Raw genomic sequence first — 23,365 nt, 5'->3', positions numbered from 1 at the left:
TCAGGGCCTAGTTTGGTGCAGTACAGCTGTAATGCTGGCTCAGTTTTACTGAAGAAATTGCTATGAAAGTGCAAGTAAGTAGGAGTTGTATGAAAAAGTGCATAAATTGGAGACATACAAGATAAGAAAAACAAACTCAGAAGCATAATTGTTACGCTACTTAGCAGCTTGAGGAGCAAACTAAAAATGAATAAAACCCTACAGGAAATAAAGAATCAGATAGTGATAATCTCAGGAACACAGAATCAATCTGTTAAATAAGCAGAAACCAACACTTCCCATTGTTGCCTAATAACTGCCTTGTTTGAAGAGGATCATCAGGTTTCTTATCTGGGCTGTGACCACAAGACTAACAGAATTACTTCACATGTACTGCTTACCTTGCATGTCAATGGAAAAAAGCATTCCATTATACCATTGCAAATACTCTTCTTGGAAGGTCTCTAGTGGCTAGCAAAGGATGTCACATCTTAAAATATATTTTCACAATATTTTTACAAAGCCTTCAGCTACAAACATAGATTAGAGTGTAAGACATATTACTATTTTCAGAGTGAAACAAAATCCACAGAGCTCAGTGATTGCACAGTCTTCAGTGTCTTGTTCAGCTTCATAGTTTATTCTATTACTGGAATTTTTAGATAAGTAAGAGCAATAAGCACTTAGATTCTGATGCTATTAGCAATGATTCAGGCCTAGTAAGGTAATTTTAATGGAAATGTTTTCCTATCATAAAGTTTAATTATGCTGAAGATACATAACAGAATTTTCATGCATCTTCCATACTCAATTAAAATTTTCTGGGGAAAAGATACGTTCCTGTGCCACTTAGTAATATAAAGTATTAGTGGAAGCAAAAGGACATTCATAGTCAATTAACTAAAAATTTATATCTTATTAAGTAATCTCCATGACCTTTTTATTTTTTATAAAACAAAATTTTATTTTGTGCTTTTTATTAAACAAAAACAATACAAACAGCAAATGGACACACTGTGTGGAATAAGGTTCTGTGTATCTGCCTCATGAGTTAGGGCTTAGTAGTCGATGAGTTTCTTGGAAAAGACAGGAAGGTTTGCTGACTGAGATCTGTGACTGGGATTCAATGACTCTTAAGTGAAACTTGGATATTTCTGATATTTCTGCATGTTAAGGAGGCATGAGATTTTGGTGAGAAAATGATTTGATAATAGTGCCAGAAGAAAACAGCAGAAACAGTACAGGCAGTCACAAGAATGAAAAAAGCAAAACTGAGCAAACACACATGCTAAGCAAAAGTAGGAGGTTTTCAGGAAAGATCACTGGCTGATTTGAAGTCTCTCTTACTAGATTGAAGGTTTTTTTTCTCTCTTGGATTCCCATATCTATCAAAGAAACTTGACTCAAGAAGCAGGAGTCAAAGGCACAGGTTGCAGAGAAACAACAGTGTAATAAATGCTCAGTTATATCCTTGTTACCAAATGAATTCTCTCTGTCAATTCCAAATATATATTACTAATGTTTGTACCAACTAGTACCAGAAGAGTACTAATACTAGCAATACAGGCTACTCATACTGAACCCTGCTATGTTTTTCAGGTTATTCATTATGAATTCCTATGAACAATGTTCACATCCAATACAAAGGTAAATAATCTTGGAATGGTGTATATCACATTGCTTGCACTTAACTAGCATTGTGTAAGAGTTTTGATGTATCACCACCAATCATTGAAATGACTACAAAAGGACTGATCTGACATTTACTAATTTTGCAAGCTCTAACTGAACAATTGAGTTGTGGTACAAGGTTAGTGATGAGATTTTAGCATTATGATGAAAAGTAGCTTCTACCATCCACACACGGCTGATAAGAAAGAAAAATAAACCTACTTGTGCAACAATACACACAAAAATCCACTCCCCACCTCCACTAGCACATTTATTCCAAGAAAAACTTAATATTAAATATCCACCCTTTAACTATGCCAATGTGGTTTTGTGGTTTAATATAGTACAGTATGTGAAAGGTAAAATAGAGCTATGGCAAATATTTGCCCGTATGCTCACAAAATGTTAAACATACCTAAATATAACTGCTTCAGTAAATCTTTCTAAAGTCCATCACTAAAAAGTACTGGATGATGAGCTCACTCACAAATTAACTTTATATATATTCCTCTCCCCCTACTAAAAAAATTTGGACTACAAAAATACAAAAAGGTCATGCACAAGCAAAATGTGAGCACAGCCACCATGAAGCAGCTGATACATCTGTGAGTAACATCCAGGTCACTCTGTTTGTTGGACCCAAGACAATAAAAATGGCAGGTGAAGTTTAAAGAATTTTTTTGAGAATTGGTGTGTGGCCAATCAGTATGATTAAGATACATGCAGTTCCTAGCTCATTCAAAGAGATTCTAACTGGTCAGAGTCCCAAGTGGGCAGCACAGAAAAAGTGGGAAAAAAAAAGATTTTAAGCATGTTCCTGAATAGGTTATTTTCAATAACCCTTTTCAAGTCTTACAATCAAATCAGTGGAGAATAGAATTATGAGGGCTGCTCTGAAAATAATGTTTCCTATTTTATCTGTTGACCCACAATGTCAGAGGTGGATGTCGGTGGTATAGTGATGGAGGTTGAACCTTCCTGCCAATTCTCTGTTGCCATGTGACAGAGGGCAGCAGAAGGGCAGGCTGGCAAAATGGTGTCTCACATAAAAGTGTGTATGAAGCAAAGCTGTGTCACTGAATTGCTCCAAGCAGAAAAAATGGCTCCTACTGACATTCATTGATGCTTTCTAAAGACTTACAGAGACCAAATGGAGGATGTCAGCATATTGGGGCATTGTGTGATGCATTTCAGCAATGGCCACAGTGATGTGAGAGAAGCCGTGTTCTAGATGGCTATGAATAGCTGTCACACCATGAAATGAAGAGTTTGCTCTAATCAAATAGCATTGTTCCACTTTTGTATCTGCTTTAGTTTCTGGGTAAATAAATATGAAGCATTACTTTCAGAGCAACCTACATATTTTAGCGTGCTAAAAATTGTTAATGAATTAAAGAGAGTCCAGAGAAAAAAGGGGACTGGACATATAAAGAGAAAATAAGAGCTAAACATGTATCTTTGCTACACTACAACTGTATCAATAACATCAGTGTCTATAAACGCTAACTACAAAAAGGTAAGATAGCATATCATAAAGGACTACTGCACAGTGATTTAGTTATTGACTAATCAATTTATTATTAAGGCTGAGAAACTCAAGAAATATGAAAGCCAGAAACAGAAAGGCAGACACCTACCATAAATAGATAAAACAAAAAATTCAAAGCTGCATCCTGAACCTAGATAGTCCATCATGACATGTCACAGTTAATACCACTGTAATGAAGAAATTTAGATTTGAAGGTGGGTTAACTTGAGCTCAGCAAAAAGCTCAAACTGATTCTTTACTTGTATCGTCCATTTCAGCTGCTCTGCAAGTACATCCCACCACTACAACACAAAACCACATGTGAAAAGCATTCTAATGTTTTAAACTAACAAGATTTAAATAGCTTTTTGCCACCCAGGTTATACTCATTTCAGACATCACACAGTTTTAATATCTATTAGTAAGCCTATTCAGCAGAGGAATTTCAATTTCACTGCATGTGAAATCAGTGGGCACTTATGTTTGTACCTACTGCATTTGTCTCCCAGTAATTCTTTACATTCCTTTGAAGTGTACCAACACATAGTCTTTGCTGTTTGGGAAACAGTATTTGGATGCCATATGGTTTTTTACATGTTTACCTATAGTCACAACAAACAAGAAACAAACAAAAAAGTGTACCTCTAAAAGTGAGCATTATGCTTCAGATTACTCTGCAACTGTGCTTTGTATACTTAACTGCAAATAAATTTCCACACAGTCTAAGAACAGTCAGATTCACTAAGTTCCTGAAATGAAGCAGAACAACCAGAACGGATTGAAAGAACTGTGAAAAGGATGGGGTCACAACTAGGTTATAATTTTATTGTCAAATCAAAAGCAATGAGTTAAAGAAGGATGAGATTCTAGCCTTAAAAATGTTCACACAATCCACCCACATTAAGATTTTGCTGCGAGACACACTGCAGGTTGAGGTTTGTGCACATATTACCAATTTAGGCAAAGGAAGAAAAGACAAAGACAACTGCTGCTGACTTTGAAGAGGAAAAATTGACTACATGCCAATACTTCTTCTTTGTGCATAAGCTATACCATATAGCCCAGTGGACATGACTGCCCATTTTCCTCAATGTGTCAGCTAGTAGTTATTTATCTTTTGATTTAATAAATTTTATTGTAAGTAGGTGGCAGCCTCTGCTAAGGGAATGCCTCTTATTTACTTTTCCAGTTTATACTTTGGAAACAGCCACATCAGATTCCACAAGTTAAAAATAGTAATTAGATTCTAAAATTTATATAGAAATGTGCTTTCCCTGTGCACAGAAAGTCCTCTATCTGAAACAAAATAGTCAGCTCTATAAAGCTCTCTAATCTTGTCACTTCTACAGCAGTTTACTACTCCTTTCCCACTTTCTCAAAATTTCATATCCTACCCATCCATTTCTCCTTATCATCAGGCACATAGGTTTTGCCTTGTTTTTGTTGCACCTCCTCAGACTGAGGAACACAAAACATACTTTATTCAGAGCACAAACCAATTTTATGAAGTGGGTTTGTAAAATAATGTTTGACAGTATACTATAAGCATAACAGAATATATTTAAACAATATTTTCTCTGCTATAATTTCAGCATTTCAGCTCTAAGATAATATTCTCCCCATTGAGTATAGCAATTGCATTACATTATACCTCCACTAAAATACTGCTTAAAAAACCTGTTTACAACAGATCTGATTGCACTAAATTCCAACCGTCTGAACTAAGATGGTTCAAATATTGTTCTAAAATGTCACCAATGTAACTTCGTGATTGTTACGATGCATATAAACTTACGCACATAAACATAAAAAGCACAAAGAGCATGTTATAGAATATGCATTTTTTAAGTGCTTCAAGAAAAAAAATGTGATTCTGTCCTAAACACATAAAACCATAAAACCATTAGTAGAACCCACTGTCTACTTCAAAATTCTTGAAGACTTCTGTTCAAGTTGAACTACTTAGTGAAATAGCTCTGTTTCTTTCAACCTGAGTTTGCCAAAAAAGTACAAAACATTCCTTATTTTCATTTCCCAGGACAAAATTCTTGCCAACGAAAAATTAGGCAATGCAGGCAAACTATCTAGCCTACAAAGATAGTCAGACTACGCACAGAATTTACTACATCTGAGATCGAAAGCATATGGAAAGCAACATATTGCTTGTAGTCTCTCTCACAGGTAGGAAATTGCTGCGTGACATTTTCAGACTGAGGAGAAAATTGTTAAACCAAGAATAATTCATGGTGATTATTTTATCACCTTACATCGGATCAGCACCAAGGCAGCTCTCTCTGCCTTAGCTTTCTCTATTTGGCAATGTAGAGCATCTTTACATAAAGCAGATGTTAGAGAATTACTTTATCAAAGAACAGCCATCCATCATATCTACTATTGCCCCTCACACATAAAGTAGCATAGATCTCCCAGTTCATTCCACATTAGGAAAGTCTGCAGCTTCTGTCAGTCCTCCTGCCCAGAAATGTTACCAGCTAGTTATATTTTTCAAGTGTAACTTAAGGGGGAAAGAGGGGGGAAAGGAAAAAAGGAAGCAATAAAACAAAAAAAAAACCCTCCTGTTGTTAGTCTGGCTGAGAGTTGTTTTTCTTCACAGCCATCTTTATATTGGTGCATTCTAGTTTTGTGACTAAAATTGAGTTAACACAGTATTTTTGTTGTTGTTGCTGTTGCTGAGCAGTGCTTGCACAGCGCAGAGGTTCTCTCTTTTTCCCACTCTGCCTTGAAACTGAGCAAGATGAAGGTGTGCAGACATTTGGGAGGGAATACAGCTGGGACATCTGCCCTGGCCAAAGGGATAGTCCATGCTATATGATGTGCTCAGGAATAAAGACTTAGAGAAAGGAGAAGGAAGGGTGGACTCTTGTGGTTATGGTGTTTTTCTTCCCAAGTAAACTGCATGTGGGCCAAGGCTCTGCTTTCCAGGAAGTGGCTGAACATCTGCCTACTGATGGGAATTAATAAATGAATTCCTTGTTTTGCTTTGCCTGCGCACTCAGACTTATTGTTTTTATCTCAGCTCACAAGTTTTCTCATTTTTGTCCTTCTGGTTCTCTCCCCATGCAGCTAGGGAGCAAAATAGCCCACTTGGTTTTGCTTGAATTCTTAGCTTGGCCATACAAATAAAGTGCTAATGGAGTAAGAAACATCTTCTTTATGTTGTTGTCCAACAAATATTAATGCTGAAGTGACTTCAGTTAACCACATCTCCTCACCCAGAATTTGTGCAGGTACAGCCAGAACTGCAGCATGGCAGATGTTCCACAGAATGATGTTGTCCATGTATAGAAAGTACAGCAAAAATGGATGCAAAATATTGTTTGAAGTGCTTTGTTTTCTACTGTGTTATTTCCTCTAGGTTATTATACCAATCACCTGGAGCATAAATCTGTCATCTTCTCCATCTGTTCCTTCTTCTAAAGCAACTCCCTATTGCCTGTGACTGTTTTTCTTGTATACAATTCGTTATCAAACCTAATTGGAAACAGCATTGAAACCAATACTCATCATCTTTCCAAGCATGCTGCTTAACCCTTCTGCATCCAGAACAGTGCTGAATACTGCATGCAATGGTGCAAAGGATTTTCTCCTCAAATGCTGAGCCAAACACCAGTCCAGGCACAGAATCTCTCTTCCCACTTTATTTCTAGCATTGTCGTTAAGAATGGCAAAGTCACAAGGAAAAAATAAAGCATGCTTTAGAACAAATAAAAAGAGCATAGTAAGAGGATATATTTTTACACAAAACGTGGAGTTTAATGCTTGGAAATCATGACTGATTCACTAGGTGCACTGCAGAGCACAAAGGAAGCATGAAGTCTTTCATTTCCAGGCATTACCAGTTTGTTTTCATTTGTGCTCAGTGGTGATGTATCTAAATCTTTTAAAACTTTGGATTTTGAACAGCTGAAGCACTAAACACTGTATTTAAAGAAGTTTCACAGACCTTTACAGCAGATGCTTTACTATAGAAGTACAATAAGGCGAGTCTCTGCACAGAGCATGCAACGTTTGTAAATGAAAAAACAAAACCTTTAATTTCTTGATTAGTTTAAAGGTCTGACATTATATTATCATAATGCTTTACTTCATTTGTTAGTGTATTTAACCAACAGGTACAAAGAAATCCAACCTACTTTTATAATTTCAAAAACAGATGTTTTAAGGCTACATATTACATTATCAATCCATAAAATAGTAAATAAGAGTTGCTAAAGAAAGCAAACTATTCTCTTACAGAGAAATCAGTCAGTAAAATTTAAATTCACTTTCATACAAATATGAAGTGCCCTAAAAATGACTCATAGAAACCAACCAGCTTTTTAAAGTCAACATTAAATGTATTCTTAAACCACAACTGTGGATAAATCTATGACAATATCCTCCAGCAATTTATAATTTCCTTCAACTCATGCATTACATCAGCTTTAAGATATTCCTATAGGAGTTTAAAGTTTAGCTAATGACCAGAAAAAGTTATTCACTTTCTTCAAATCATGTATTTCTGCTTAAATCCCAAATCCCAGATATTCTGAATGGCAAAAATATTTTTAACTCAAAGCAAATATATAAGACAGAACAGAACACAAATAAGCAACTTCTTAGTTTATTGTTCTAATTCTTAGGCTGTTCCTAGGAATGATAAGATTATGTCTTCACCAGTTATACCTTAAACCCAACTATAATAGCTCCTCCTGAACAAATTTCTTACATATTTAAATATCTATTTTTCAAGGAGTTTAACTCCAGATCTTGAGTTCTACTCAGATACCTTCAAGGTTACATCTTTTGGTCTCTGCTTATAGCATAGAGCAGAATGGTTTGGCTTGAAAGAGACAATCTTGTTGCAATCCACTTGCTATAAGTAGGGACACCTCCCTCTACACCACGTTTCTCAAAACCTCATCTAGCCTGGCCATTAATGCTTCCAGGGAGGGGGGATTCACAACCTCACCAGGATCTTCCAGTATCTCACCACCCTCACAATTAAGACTTTCTTCCTAACATCTAGTCTAAATCTTCTTTCTTCCAGTTTAAAACCATTTCCCCTTGTCCCGTTACTACATGCTCTTCTATAAATTCCCTCTCCAGCTTTCCTGCAGGCCTCCTTCAGATACTGGAAAGCTGCTATAACATCTCTTTAGAGCCTTCTCTTCTTGAGGTTGAAGAGTGCCAGTTCTTTCAGCCTGTCTTCACACGGGAGGTAGTCTAGCTCTTTGGCCATCTTCACTACCCTACTCTGGACCTGCCCCAACAACTCCACGTCCTTCTTGTGTTGGGGACTCTAAAAGTGGATGCAGTACTCCATGTGGGATCTCATGAGAGCAGAATAAAGGGGCAGAATCACCTCCCTCAAACTGCTGGTCACACTTGTCTTGATGCAGCCCACTGTATGGTTGGCCTACTGGTCTGCAAGTACACGTTGAGGCTTTCGTCAATCAACAATCCCAAATCCTTCTCGTCAGAGTTGCTCTCCAGCCATTCTCCACCCAATCATCTGTATCTGTGCTTGAGATTGCCCTGACCCAGGTTCAGGACCTTGCACTTGGCCTTTCTGAACTTCATGAGGTTGACTTGGGTCCACCTCTCAAGACTGTCCTTGTCCCTCTGGATAGCATCCCTTCTCTCTAGTGTGTCAACTTGCTGAGGGTGCACTCAATCGCACTGTCCATGTTACCTACAAAGATGTTAAATAACACCAGTCAAAACATTGATCCCTTTGGAATGCCACTTGTCACTGGCCTCCACTTGGACACTGTGCTGTTGACAGCAACTCTCCGAGTGCAAGCATTCAGACAATTCCTTATCCAGAGTGTGCTCCACCTATCAAATTCATTTTTCTCCAACTTGGCAACCCGGATGTTATGCATGACAGTATCAAATGCTTTGCACAAGTCCAATAGATGACATCAGTTGTTCTTCCTTTATTCACCAATGCTGTAACTCCATTATAAAAGGCCACCAAGTATGTCAGGCTTGACTTGCCCTTGATAAAGCCATAAATTTTTCATATGCCAGTGCCAATTTGTACCTATGAATACACACATATTCATATGCACAGCCACATGACTCCTTGTGATATCAACAAAAATTAATCAAATAATTATTCTAAACTGCCTTCCCAAATTCATGTATCTAGCTTGCTCTTAACTTGACAAAGTAGATATTTGTAACAAACCCACTGGTAACCCATTTAGTTGGATTAGACACATTTGGTTGAATAATCAAATGTTTCACATTCAAATTGCACTCACAGGGGAAACAATTTTTTCTCACTTTGTGCCTATTCTTCTACCCATTTTCAGGAGGGGACTAACACAGAGGTTAAATGAAGTACATAGGGGTGCAGTCCTATATTTGTTTCCTTGTGTTTCTGTAACTGCTAATTTCTGAACTTTAACCTCCAAAACACGTCAACTTGGACAGCTTTCACATGTTCTCCACTAATAACTATTCTTGAACAGTGTGCTTGCAAAAGCCTGTATTTCTAAAGAGGACTTTGGGTGCTTCTGTTCCTTTATCAAGTCAAAATACTCTTCATAAAACTATGTTATTATTTTTTATTACAAATTTCAGATGTATTGTCAAAACAATGAATACAATTTTGTCAATGATATGTTGTCAAAACAATGAATACAATGCTAAAAGCAAGAACCAACTAATTGATTTACATTAGTGATTTACATTCATTAATTACAGGGTCCAATTGCATCCTGCCCACCAACCTATAGAAGTATCTATAAGGACCCCTTTTACTGCTAGTTGTTTGATTACCCTTTACATAGGAATGAGTCTCTTTGGTATGCTTGCAAATTTATTTCTATGATTTCAGCTAAAATTTAAGGAAGCAGATAAAAAGTATGCAAGCAGCATGACATTAGTATCTATATAACCATTTCTCTTGTTTTTTTTTAATAATATTTTTCATGCTTCTTCTTCAGTGTGTGGGTTGTTTAGGTTAAAAGCACTTTTGGACAATATTTTTGTCAGTTTCCTAGTTAGAACCTGTTATATCACTTTCTAAACGTGATAAATAATGCATAGCAAAGCAAGCTTATGGTGAGTGAATATTAATGGCAGGGATTAGAGCACAGAAACTAATCTACAGTCAAAGAACACTAAAGCACAGAGTACTAAGTGACATAAGTAGGCTAATTGGATGCTTTTTACAGGAACTGCTTTTCTGCAAACTTGAGATTTACCTGACAGAGATTTACTTGACAATTCTTGGCATGAGAAGGAAAAAAAAATCCTCTTTTTTTGTCAGAACTGTGTTTGACATCAAGGGGGATAGATAAAGATCTACCCAGTACCTTAATGGCATATTTTTTTTTCCTTCTTTATTTATTTCAATAATACTGTTTTACTCATCTCAAAATCCTTTTCCTACTCTTGAAGTACACAGCTAAGTTAAATGTTATCTTCTTATTCCATCAATGAAGAAAATAACTACAGAAGTTCCTCCCAGCTCTTTTTCAGTGGTCATAAATGCTAGGTGCTCTAGAGTCTTAGGACAATTTAGATATCAAGAATTCCAAACTCAAAGGTTGGAATCTGCTTCTGACTTCAGGAATTATTAATATATAAATATTTCTTAATGAAATTGATAGTCATATATTTTTCAGCCAGAGGTATGACAGAAGTAGAGATCTGTACTAGTTACTAGCCTACTCCACAGATGGCAGTCTTAGGATTCATAGGAGAGACAGGCTTTCAACGGGGCAGAGCACTTGAAGTTCATGGTTAGGTGAGAGAAGGAAAACGGAAGTAGCAGGAGCAGACAGTCTACCAAAAATATTTAAGTATTGGTCATAGGTGCCTATGTAACACTAAAAATTTAGTTGCCTGCCCAAACTATCACTCAGCCTGATCAAAGTCCAGAACCAAATTGAGCCAGCAGAAACACTTTGAAGAAAGATCTGAATACCAAAATGTCAATGTAACGAAGTGCCAGCAGTAATCTTGTACTGTGCTACAGATCTCTCAAACCAGAATCCAGCAACTGGTAGATAAAACTCATAAATAACATCACTGTCAAATGCAAAATATCTAAATTATATGTGAATTATAACACAATATTTTCAAACCACAAACTCCTAATCTTATACATAGCTACATCTTCTGTAGAGGTCAAGATTTTTGTTCCACAGTATGTTCAACAGGTATTATGAAGAGAGTGGAAATTGTAAGCTATGTTTACATTGATACTTTTGGAGACTTTTCTTTTAAAAATACTACATAAAACAGGAAACTATGGTTGAGGCACAGTGCCACCTGAATTTTTGAACAAAGCTGGCAGATACATTATTTTACTGAAAACTTCTCACAGTTCATTTATTTACACCTAGGTATCTACTGCTCTTCTCAAGGTGAAACACACAGCACATACATAAAATACATGATTATATACATAATGAATAGCTAGCTTAATGCTCCTGCATGCATCAATACAAACTGTGATACATTATTTAACTACCTTTTCAGAAGAACATACTTCTAAAGTGTCACTTAAGTAGAATGGCATTTCAGAGATATCTTCACATTTCAAAAGACTACAGAATAATTCTTACCTTACATAAACACATATACCAATAATATCATACAGGTTAAGTAGCTCTGAAAGTACTGTCTCCTATTCATTTCCTTGAAAACTACAGATACACAGAGCACAATAACACTATTTGATAGATCAAATTCTTAGCTACCAAATACTTTTCCAGCAGAGTAACCATCATGAGCTTTGCATTTTTGCCAGCCATGAACAAAAGCCTGCCTGCCACACTTGTACAAATCTGCATCAAAGGTGATCCACTGTTTCTGTCACCACTGCTGAAACACACCCACTGCCTTACTATGTTGACATCCACTGGCTAGACTCTATAACCATTCGGCGAGCATCAATGAATGTCAATAGTTACCGTTTATTCCACATGGAAGATTCCAATTTCACACCTTTTCTTCTGATTTTTCATGCAAGATACCATTTTGTCAGACTGTCCCTTTGCTGCACATGGCAGTAAAAAGAAAGGGAATACTGTCAGGAGGCTCTACTGCCATACCACCAACATCCACCACTGACAACAGGTGCCAACATAATAAAATATGAGACATTACCTGAGAGTTAATAAATTTTCCATGGAAGTATGTATTGATATTCAAATCATGGAATGGCAAGGGTTGGAAAAGACCTTAAAGACCATCAAGTTTCTACCCTCCTGTCATGGGCAGAGTTGTTACCCAATAGATAAGACAGCTCAGGGTTCCATCCAACCTAGCCTCGAATGCCTTCAAGAAGATATCTGAAGTTCATAGCTTTATACTTTGCTAAGCTAAAACATACATTGTGAAAACAAACTAGTAATCTCCATACATTTGTGTATGTTTTTAACAGCATACAACTGATTCTAAGCCTGCAAAGGCGCGTCAATTTATACATCTGTATTACCTACAAGGATTAATAAAACTTGCAGATGGTTATTAAGAAAATCAAATTTTAAATCTTGTTGCAAATCACATTTTCCAGGTCAATTAATTTTCAGTGAAAATAAATCCATACATAATAGAAGAATTAGCCATGCCATCTGAGCATAAGAAAAGATTTTCTTTGGTTGTAATTGTTAGACCCTAAGCAATATGTTGAGATTCAATCTATGTGCACATATTTGTACCATATTAATGTTTTTTTTTAATTATTTTTTTTTTTACAGAAGAGAGTTCGCTTAATGGGAAATACTTCAGTTCTTCTACTTCAGACTAACTGGACAAGGATAAATACTAGGAGGTGCCTGCTATAGTAGGAAATTTGATGAAATCCCTTTTGTTGTTGTTTGTTTTTTTTCCCCCCACTGCTACTTCCTGCTTGTTTATGGTTCTGCATGCAATAGTAAATTACATAAACATATTTTATTGCAAATTTTCACTTTCAAAAAAGAAGAATTCCCAAAATTATACTTTAACTACATGTTATGCTACTACACCATGCTCTTCTATGTTACAACTCATATTATGGCATTATGAGACATTTTCTATTTGAGAAACTCCTTTGCATTTCAAAGGCAGAATCTGTTTCAAACTTAAAAGACAATCAGGCTTGGGAAAACAAACAAAAAATGACAAAACACTCTGCACTGAAATGACAGTAATAGAGTAAATGCAGTTTGTGCAGATTTACTTGATGTTAGCTACTAGTTGGCTAGAGACTTCCAGACCAAATTATTCCATTTACAAGTAATATCATTTCTAATATATGGAATTGTATTATACTCTATCTAAAGATTAAATCAAATGAAGGACAAAGGAAGAATTGGAGCAGCATGATGTTCCAAAAGGTTTTGTATATTTATTTATTTATTAATAAGAAAATAATACCAGGATAATCCTAATTTAATTTCCTTACAACAATTGAGTCTTGGGAAACGCTTGTATGGTAATTTCAGAAATATAAATGGCAATCCAGAATATTCTGGAAAACAAGTGGATTTCTTAGTCTGGAATAAACTTATTTGCCAGGCTAAACGTCAGTGTGAGGATCCTCTCATTCACTGAGCTGACTTTATCAGTGTCAGGAAGTTAAAAACCTTGTTAGCCATCAACTAATCAGTTTGGTAACAATAAGTAGAAACGCGTTAAGATGATACTGCCAGTATAATTCACGAAGACTATCTGCCCTCAGGACTCCATACATCAGTTACATCTGAGTATCATGAGTATCTGTATTCCTGTAATTTCCTTATTACCTCTGCTTTTCATCGAACAAGACTAGCAACAGGTTATTTCTTGCCAAGCATGGAAAGAGTCAAATGATTTTTCTCCCCCCCTACACAGCATCCACATTCTACATTCCTCTCATGAAGATACAGAACTCATCTTTTCACTACACAGTGAGACTGCTTTTTGGCTGAGCAAAGGATAGGGGAGGATGTGGAAAAACACATATAGAAAATAAAGTTTTAGCTACAAAAAGTAAGTATTAATATGTGGGATAACATCATTTGTGGATACAAAAGAAAGACTCTTCCTTTGCTTTTGTTTTTTTTCCCCTTCTGTTCCCCACTCTGGAAACCTCCTTCTAGTTCAAACCATGCAAGGCACTGCACTTTTATGTAGTCTGTTTTGTTCCACAGGGAAGAGTGGAAAAAATAAGAGAACAAAGAAAACGATGTGAAAACTTTTCACAACTTTTGGATATGGATAACATTCAAGTATGGAAAATAAAGAACGGGTCATTGTTCCTTGTCATCTTTCCAGGGAAGCAATTTTCATTCCACTACATTGTCAAGAGATAAGTATTCCCAACACTTTTTCTCCCAAGATACAGGAATGGAGAAAGACTGTTCAATTCACAACTGTGTTAAGCACTGGAGCACAGGAGAATGAGCTGTAATGCACCCAGGGAGAAGCTTTTGGAAAAATAAAACAATTTTTCCAATGGACAAAGCACATGGGATAAAGTCTGCTAAAGCTATCAGACAGACATATCAGTGTTGAATATATCAAAAATTGTATAACCAAGAAATCAAAAGAACCACATCTTAAATATACTAAGAGATAGCTTAGTTATTGTCAAATAACAGAGGAGAATGAGGTATGTATTACTGTGTGATTCAGTATTTCTCTGAAACTAGGTAGCTCAAACACAACAGGACCCTGACTGTGAACGTATGAGAGCCAGATCTGGCAATTGTAATACTGAGTTGTATATTTTTTATTATTATTTTTAAAAACCTTAAATTCATACACCCTCAAAACACAGTCAAAATTCCAGTACTAATAGCCATTTTCTGAACTGAACTTGGTTACTGGATGTTGCAAGAGAAACAGTTACCAAGTCCTTACCAACATCTTCCTTCCTATTGAATGTTTAAACTGATAAACCAATTGGTTTATCAAAGAGCCATAGCATACAGAACTTTTAGTGGACATGGATGAACTGTTATTTTCCGTTTTTAGCATAAATGAACCCTAAAACCCCCAAGCAGCAAAGCCTATCAGCCCATCAGGCTATCTGACACATTCTTTACTCCACTGCACATTCTGAACCACAACACGTTCAGGTTGATATGGAAGAAGTGTAGAGCTTCAAGGGTGTATCTAAGGCTGTCAAGATTGCACTGATTGCTGCAAAGTGTGGTTGCCACCAAGATTTCAAGAGACATCGAGGAAAAATGCTGAAAGCACTGTAGCTAACTTGTACCCAAGACTGTGTCTTCGGGAAAAAGCCCATAGTATAACAATATTATCATCAATTTTTAACTCCTGTAAATGCATCCAAATTTAACACAACCTCTATGAAATTCTGGAGCTTTACTGCTTTCTGATGCAAGCGTGCTTCATTCTAGGCAGTTCATATCTATTTCTTAGTCTTATTCAGATATCTCTATATTAAAATTGTATCTGATATTCACATTATGAATAGCAAGGCAATCACATCTCTTGCTATTCGTGGCATCTTCCGCTTCTTCATCATCAACCACCTTCTGAGACAGAAGTTAATTTACGCCAAATGCCTATTCAGCTTTGCATAACAAATGGGGCTGGACCACCAGCAGCATGCAATTCCTTTCTATCTCTCATTTGTATAATTTTGCATTTCTCCAGACACTTGCGTTACCATTTGAACAGGAATTAGTGACTCCATCTATAAAGCAGTCTTTCCTCAATAGGTTTCCTTCCTTTCTCCACTCTGAGAAAAAGTTAAATTTAGACTTTCAGAATGGTTGCTGCTGGAGGAGCAATGAAGAAACAGGACATGGGCCAAAATTGTGTGACAGATATGTGCTCCCACTAATTAGTGAGTGAACAGGGTTAGCAGCTGAAAATGAAAATGCTCCTAATCACTGTCCTTGGAAACTGAGCAGTTGGCAAAGTACAAGAAAAGTAGTTCTCCTTCCAAACTTTTTAGAGACATGGATCACATGAACATTAATAACTGCTATGACAATTTGCATGTCTGAGTCATAATAATAAAATTGACTTATACATGCCTAGATTTCATTATATAGACTTCCGTATGTATCTGTCAATGAAGTAATTTATACTGTAGCTGCTTATATATATAAAGAAACCAGTCTGACAAAATTAAATTGCTATATTACCTTACACAGCAAGCAGTATCCAAAGCATGGAATACATTTCATAGACAGAGATTTCCCAGCACTCTCTAACTCAGCTTTCAGAATTTTTCAGTAGGGGAACATTTTAAGTGCAGGTTAAAATGATTTTATGATTTTTTATTCGCTTACAGTTACAAGTAGGTGATCTATACATCATATCAACAATGTAAACCTCCAAAGTATAAAAGTCAAAGACCTTTGCCCTATCTAAAAGCTCATGCTAGATAAAACCAGGGAATTTCAATTAAGTATGAACGTGCAATTACTTTAGGGAAGAATAAAACCAAGCTATCCTTTTGGAATACATGAGCAGCTGTTTAAAAAAATGCTGCGTGATCATTCAATTAGCTCACAACCTTGAAGACCATAGATCATTTCATTTGTCACCATATTGATTAGGCAGCTCTACATTTTGAGGGCTGTTTGCCATTAGGTTATTGGATCCAGATAATTTATTTTTTTAGTTTTACATGAGTACATCCTACATTAGCTAATTAAGAAAGTTAGAAAATTTGTATCAACCCTTTTTATAACAAATTACTATTCTCAAAACACAGACAGATATTATATGTGTTTCTTCAAGGTAAATTATGAGTAAAGACTTAACAATAAAAATTGTTATCTCCATTCTGTTAACTATGAAACTACAAGACAGAAATAAATACTGAGGAAGCAATACTAAACAGGAAAATCTTAAGTATTCTCTCAAAATCATAAAAATCAACAAAAGCCATTTCTAGTATTTTTACATGTCTTTGAACCCTCTTTTTTCAAACAGTAAAACAACCTTCACATTTATTAGTAGTTTGAATTGGAAATATACTAATTCTAGCACGATTTTTTATTTTTTTAAGGTAGTTATACATTTTTTAAAAACACCATTTTTTTTTTCCACAGAAGCTGAACTGTCACTGTTATATCTGAAGTAATTTTATTTAAAGGAAAATTAATTAGAAATGCTTTCTTGTTTTGTTACAAGGCGTATAAAAGATCATTCTCCTACCTTAGTAAAAGATGCCTGCTTCTGACGGGAGCATTTTTACTTGCATGCTTGTAAACTCTTGAGCAGTAACCCTGTTACGTGTCTACAGCAGTTTCACAGGGGTGGGACTTCTGTCTAATAACGAATTCACCAGGGAATCTGCCTGTTCAAAGAACACTGCTGCTGAAAAGGCACTCTACATTTGCTGTCATTTGCAAGGTTTTAGATGATTAGGTTAAGACACAGGGAGTAAGTACACTTACATATATTCAGTGATACAGAATCAAATATTTTCTACATGGTAATACTTCGACAAAAAGACTGAAAATTGCATTATGCTTTACAGGAGAATTATAAATGTGCGTGCATACACACATTGAAGAAAACAAATATGAGAAAATCACTTATCTAGTCTGTATGGGTGTAGCATACTGGCATAACTGGTATGATGTGTAATTTTAAACATTTAATCTGAGAAGCAGAAACTCACAATCATATTTTAAAATGGAGATTCATACTTTAAACTCAAAATTGTACTCTAGTATATAGATTCACTCTTTAAAACTTAGATTTTATTGTATCCTTCATAAATGATGAGCTGCCCATAAAGCAAATGCACATCCGCCCACTGGTGACCATTAATTTCCCCTGTGCAGAAGCAGCACAGATCTAATGAAGGAACCCTGTAATATGTTAACTAACTCAATAACATCAAAACTAGCTTCCTACAAGCTCTGTGATTGAGAATGGTGATGCTTATAGTGATTATTAAGATCTATGAGCAAATAAAACTGGAGAGTACACGTGGTCACATAAAGCAGGCAAACATATGATAGCAGACTTACATGGCTACCGAAAGAGACATTTCTGACAAGGTTACAGTGCTGAATGTGACAAAGTCTGGATAAGTGTTCCACTGTTCAACCAACCACTTTAGTGAAGATAAATCACCCAGAATTTTTCTCATCCAGTTCATATCCAGTAGATTATAAAAAGCAAAATAAAGCACAGGTTATGTCTAGATCTAAAAAAAAAAAAAATCAACAAAACCAAGTTAAAAATAGAACTTGATGGATTTTAAGAAACCCAAATTGAAAACAATCGACACCCTCAATTTTTGCCAATGTCTAAATCAGGAAAACCTCTAAAGGAATCAACATAGTATAAAGAGAACTATATGCCTCTAGCACTGCTTCTTTACTTCACAGATGTTCAGTTGAAGACAGGGTTAAGAATGTTCCTAGCTATCTCTTTCTAGCCAAGAAAAGAGATGGTTCCTTCCCTAAAATATTGAAATGACTCTCAACTTTTCTTATTTGCTGCCTCACTACAGGTACTGAGAGTCACACCTTTCTCTATGAATTCCTCTGGTTCAACATTGATTCAGGGTGTGGAAGACAAATCAGCTCCCCTGCCTTCGATTTAATTTTCCAACTGTATGCTAGTGTCCTAATTAGCAAGTCACAAAGTAGTCTACATGCTTACTACATCTTCTTTTCTAACTGTTTCAACGAGGATACAATACAAGAATTTGAGGTACTTAAAAGACAAACCAAAAGAATAAACAGCATACTAGAAAGTTCAAACACGAACATAACCTGAATAGCAAGCAGGTAACAACCTTTACTTAGAGTAGAATGTTAGAATTTTATTTTAAGAGAAGTAGAAAGAGCGTACAGTTACTTAAAGGGCAGAAGTACTAGCAGAGAGGGATGAGAACATACTGAAGTAGTTAAAAGCCAGAACAGAAAAAAAATGGGAAAAAGGAAAACAATAATAAATAATGGTTTTACATTGGCTAAATGAAGTGGTCTGCTGGTCTGTACAAAGCTTTCATTACAAGTTCGATATTTGTATATAGAGCATACAAAAATGAAAAATAGTTCTATCAGAAATAATTTTATTTGTAGTACTTTTCTAACTGAAAAAGAGTGGTTCAGAAGTACTGATTATATTCACAGAAGTATAAGTTCAACCCTTCTGATAAAAATCTGAAAAGCAATATGACACTTGTTTATAATTTTACCCTTACTTTAAAACAGCCAAAATATGTAAGCTGTTTACCTAAATTAACCTTGTTCTTTTCACAATTATATGTAGAAACTTTAAGACTACTTCCCATAGCTCTGAGAACAAAATCTTCCCATCAGCACTTTGATTCTGCTCTTCATACACAGTAATTGCACCCCAGTAGATCTGAGAACTTAATTATTCTGACTTAACAGATTGATTTTACTTAAGACCTGCTTTTATTGATTTACTATGCAGCTGAAATACTATTTCACCTTCTGGCTTGTGCTTTGCTTGTATTAAATTACTAACCGTTTTTCATCCACTTTATAGATTACTCTGGAGAAAAGTAACCTCAGAAAGCACAGGTATTGTTTTTTAAGGAAAATTGCATGCAGTTCCTTTGTTACTGTTGGATAGCCAAACTTCCAGTAACACTTTTGATCTTTGATAGCTAGTGAGTAATGGATACAAGTCTCCTTGTGTAGATGTTCTTTAATCACACTAAGCTGTAGCACTTCGTAAATGGAATGTATTCTTTGATAGAGGAAATTAAATTTTGTAGAATATTTTTCTGTGAATGTTGGCTTGATTTACAGGTATTGTGTTGCGGAAACATAACCAGTTTTTAACAATATCTGCAACAGCATGAAAACAATGAATACTTCAGTTAATGACAAAAAATACTGAACTTATTGGAAAGTGCATTCCATCTGCAAGATGTAAAAAGAGACTAACTCTGTCAAACAAATTTGAGCAGAATCTTTATTCAGTGGGATTTAACTATTCTCTTTCCCTTTCAGTCAGGAGTTGCATATGCATGTATATAAAAACATGCAAAATGTTTGACAGTTTTCTTTATTTTCCAAGCTGAAATACATCAGACAGTGTGGAAGACTTGAATCCTAGGAACTGCCACAGACTTTATTTCAGTAGGATGTTGATGCCATGTTGGCTGTCATTGCCACTCTGTTTTAGTGATATGTATATAGATTGTGTAAGGGCAGTTCTTCTGCCTCTCTGGAGAAGAAAGTACTGATATTTCTGAGGAACCCCCTTCAGATTTTCTTGTATGAAGGGCTTTCAAATAAGAAACATGGATTGTCCGTCCAACCACCTTGTGTTTCTAATTAAAGAGTTTGCAGAATCACACATAAGAGCCTTTTTGAGAAAGTATATTCAAGTAATACTATTCTGTTCCATAGTATAAGTATCTTTAAAAAATATATTTTAATTGCAGAATGGTTATAGATTCGTAGGGAAGAAAATGAAAAAAAGTGCACGACAGGGGTGCTCACTGCAACTATCGTGGAATACATCGAAGACTGGATAACAATTTTATACAGGGAAACAGTATCACTGTGCACACTTATTCCATGAAGGGTTGAGTCTTTGTAATCTCTTCTAAATTAAAAATAAACTCTAAAGCTATATTCTGACAACATTTGAATTTAAGAAATAAAAAACTGTAGTGAGAAAAGTTGTTGCAGGAAAGGTTGGCAAAGTCTTCAGTACTTTACAGATGACTTGCACAAAAGACTGCACATAATAATTAGCCTAATATTCTAGTCAGATACTTATAGTTTTGTTCGGGGGATGCATCACTGTACTAGTATACTACTTCAAACAATCTACTTCCCTCATTTCTACACCACGCATAATTTTAAGCCTCAGACTTTGCAGCTTATGCCAATAAAATTCTTAATGCATTCCTGTTGCTATGATCATTTTGTTTACAGCTTGCAGATGAAGTACTCATTCATATTTTTGAGAATATTCTGGGATTTTTCACTGACTAAATAGTAACTTTGAACCTTCTTGCCCTACATGCGTGGGCAGTACTTCCTCTCTGTGCATCATGTGTTGTACTTGAACAGCAGCATTAGCTTTTGCCATCATCAAAAGCATTGTACTGGCATTCTATCTGTACTGCACATAAAATTAATAATTGCATCTATTCTCTTCAGAAGGCTAGGCACTGATATGAAAGGCACTCAATACACTTTACTGAAATTTCTTTGTATAGAAGAGTAAAATCTAATGCGTTAGAGGAAATTCAGAACAGCATTCCTTATGTTTAATTAACAGGTGTAATACGGTTCAGTAGTCATGAAAATGAAGAGGACAGCTTTTCTTCAAGTGTGAATTTCCACAGAAATAATCTTTTCTTCCCAACCCAAAGGAAAGCATCTTACTTTTCTACTAGTATGAAATCTAAGAGAAAACACCACTATTTCTTAAGCATCACAGAGCAGAAATCTAATAGATAAATTGTTGAAAATAATGCAGTAGATAAAAATACTGCAAAAAATAATATTTGCTGGTTCCATTGCTTACATTATTTTTTGCACTGCTTTCTTATAGAAACACGCACACACAAAACAAAAGCTCCCCCTTTTTCCCCCATCTGTCCCAAAAATCCAACACCTGGGGCACAGGTGAACAGAATAATTTTCTCATAGATTAAACTTAACCCATAAGTGGCTACTGTGGTAGAAGTGATTGCAGACTACAGTTTTGTTCTCTTACTTCTAAGACACTGGAAATTGTCCCTCACACTTGATAGTGCATATTTATTGCATTTCTCATGGATAACTGGATTATAAATACTTTCAATTTGATATTCATAGAGTGATATCAAAATACTGTAACATTTCCTCAGTTTCCTGTTTCCCACGACTTCCATTTACAGTCTTTTTAGTGACCTTTGAGACAGACTTTTTTCTTTTTCTTTTTTTTTTTTCCTCTCATGTTTTCTGTGAAAATGAATGTAGCCTGAAACTGCCTAAAGACCAACGTTTAGAAACCATTTTGTCCTTCTTTCATTTCTCACCCCCACTTTTTTTCCCTTACTTATGAGAAAGACAACAAAAATAATTCACAAGTATTTGGATGCACTTTTTGTCTTGTTTACAAGTCAAGGTTTTACAAATATTTTGAAAGATTCATACAAAAAAGAGTAATTATGATGGCCTAGATTACTTGTCTTTAGCTGTCTCCTCTCCATCTATTAAATAGAAATATATGAGACTTGGCTGGAAAGTTGAGTGCATTCCTCATGAGGAAAAAGAAAAAAGGATATTTCACATGGTTATTCCAAGAGTTGGGAGATCCACTTGAATTTAGCCATACAAAGTTAACACAGAACATCAAAATCACTGAACATATGTTAAATGATGCATGTAAACTAATTGGTAAAGTAATACTTCTCTGGTGTTTTTTGTTTTCTTCCAAGTAACAGTAACATATCATCAGAAAAATATATATATTTATATTTAAAAAAAATCATACTTCAAGACATTGCAGACTGACAAAGCTGTGACAGATTATGTTTGTTTTTCTACATGCTGTGAACTTGATCTCAGACAAAAAACACAAAAATTGGACTAAAAAGCAATAGGGAAATGCAGCATGAACTTAAGTGTTCAGTGATGCAGTATCTAAATGGTAAAGTTAAAGGGAGAGGAAGAAGCCTGATCTATTCACCTAGAGCAAGAGAAGGCCAGGATATCTTCTTCATAGTCAAGTATTTTCAAAAGTACTCTGAAAGTATTCTGAATGTATTGCAGATTAACTTTTCATAAAAGAAATAAAATAAGATTATCAACCACTCTGGTGGGGGGGACTACTGTGTCCCACAGCCTCAAGCATTAGAAGTTAATTAGTCAATATCTTTAAGCTCAAAAAAGATAGTCATCCTGTGACCCACCTGAGACCTTCATTTGCCACACAGGAGGGCTCTTCTACCTGCAAACTTCCTCTTTTTGCCTTGAGGAGATTGCAACATGCCAGAAGCCAAGACAAGCAGTAAATGCAAGAGTACCACAGAAGTATTTCAACTTTTCTTCCCCTTGTAAACATCTTAGGAAAAAAAGATGGGTTCAAAACAAACACAGAAGTAAAATCCTCAGATTTTACAGACCTAAGACACCTTTTAAAATAAGATTTTACACTTGTTTTCAAAAACTGCTGCTTAAAAATTTTTTGTGCACAATTTCCCTCGACTTCAAGCTTCCCTTTACAACTTACTCTTTTATGAAGGAACTTCCTGGATTTCTTAAACAA

General features: G+C 35.6%; 1 protein-coding gene across 3 annotated transcripts in view; it reads right to left on the bottom strand.

The window, feature by feature from the left end:
• DLC1 (DLC1 Rho GTPase activating protein) overlaps positions 1 to 23,365 on the bottom strand; it is a 310,261-nt gene that overhangs the window by 226,014 nt on the left and 60,882 nt on the right. Inside the window, exon 1 of one of the 3 annotated variants that reach the window (XM_048941133.1) lies at positions 17,312 to 17,353. The exons of the other annotated variants lie outside the window; for them this stretch is intronic. The gene's annotated coding sequence lies outside the window, so the exon portion shown is untranslated. Of the gene's footprint in view, positions 1 to 17,311; positions 17,354 to 23,365 lie in introns of those variants that run through there. 3 annotated transcript variants of the gene reach the window in all.

The sequence above is a fragment of the Lagopus muta genome, chromosome 4, assembly GCF_023343835.1.
Source record: "Lagopus muta isolate bLagMut1 chromosome 4, bLagMut1 primary, whole genome shotgun sequence".
In the NCBI taxonomy this organism is placed as follows: domain Eukaryota; kingdom Metazoa; phylum Chordata; class Aves; order Galliformes; family Phasianidae; genus Lagopus; species Lagopus muta.
This window is presented reverse-complemented; position numbering and strand designations above follow the sequence as displayed.